Source organism: Octodon degus, unplaced genomic scaffold (genome assembly GCF_000260255.1).
Source record: "Octodon degus isolate 3935 unplaced genomic scaffold, OctDeg1.0 scaffold00310, whole genome shotgun sequence".
NCBI lineage: Eukaryota > Metazoa > Chordata > Mammalia > Rodentia > Octodontidae > Octodon > Octodon degus.
In genome coordinates, this window is record NW_004524886.1 from 1129836 (window position 1) to 1131022 (window position 1187).

The window sequence follows — 1187 nt, forward strand, 5'->3', positions numbered from 1 at the left end:
AGGTAAGCACTTATTCTGATGAGCTGTCTCTCCGCCCCTATTTTTGTTTTTTGAGACAAGGACTCTCTGTGGCCCAGGCTGGCCTTGAACTCATGCTCCTTCTGTCTCAGCCTCCTAAGTGCTGGGATTACAGGTGTGGCCACCACATCCTGAAATTCTGGCCTCCTTCGTTGACTTCTAGGAATTCTTTTTTTTTTTTGTAGAACTGGGGATTGAACTCAGGCCCTTGTGCTTGCCAGGCAAGCACTTATTCTGCTGAGCCATCTCCCCGGCCCCTATAGTTTTTGTGTTTTTTTTTTTTTAAATAAAGTATACAATACCATGAATATACATGCACATTGTGAAATAAGTACCAGTCAAGTTGATGAGCATGTCCACCAAGTCCATCTCCTCACATAGTTAGGGTACGTTCAGGTTGAGTCAAATATATTTTAGGGTTTGGATGAAATAGTTACTAGTTTCCTGCTATTGGGTTGTTTGAGTTCCTTATATGTCCTGCATGTTAGCTCCTTAGCAGATAGATAGATTGTAAATATATCCACTCCTTCAGGCTGTCTCTTGGCTGGGTTTGTACAGTACAGGAAGTTTTACTTAAGTGGGCAGATAAGTCACTCCTTCTAATGTAATGCAATGTGACTATAAGATACAGTTTTTCTTTGGCTGAGGAGGGAAGATCAAAGTGTTCTGGCCAGACACACCCCAAGGTAACAGTATATTAATTAATTTGACATGATATCATTCACTCTGTATGTAAAAGTATCATATTGTCAAGCTGGGTGTAGTGGCCCTGCCTGGAAGCCCTGCATCTAGGAAGACAGAGCTAGGAGCGTCACAAGGTCAAGCTCCCTTCCTAAGTGCACAAGTGTGGAGTTTTCATTTGGTTACTGCTTTTCAAGTTTTGTGTTCCCTAAAAACTTTTTTTTTTTTTTTTTGGCAGAACCAGGGATTGAACTCAGGCCCTTGAGCTTTCCAGACAAGCACTTGTTCTGCTGAGCTATCTCCCCGGCCCCCCTAAAAACTTTTAATCCCTTTCACACATACATTTATTTATTTATTTATTTATTTATTTATTTATTTTTTTAAAATTTTATTTGTGTGTGTGTGTGTGTGTGTGTGTGTGTGTGGCCAGCTCAGCCTACCAGGGGCCAGGGCCGGCCGGCATGTGGTGCTGGGGGATTGAACCATGG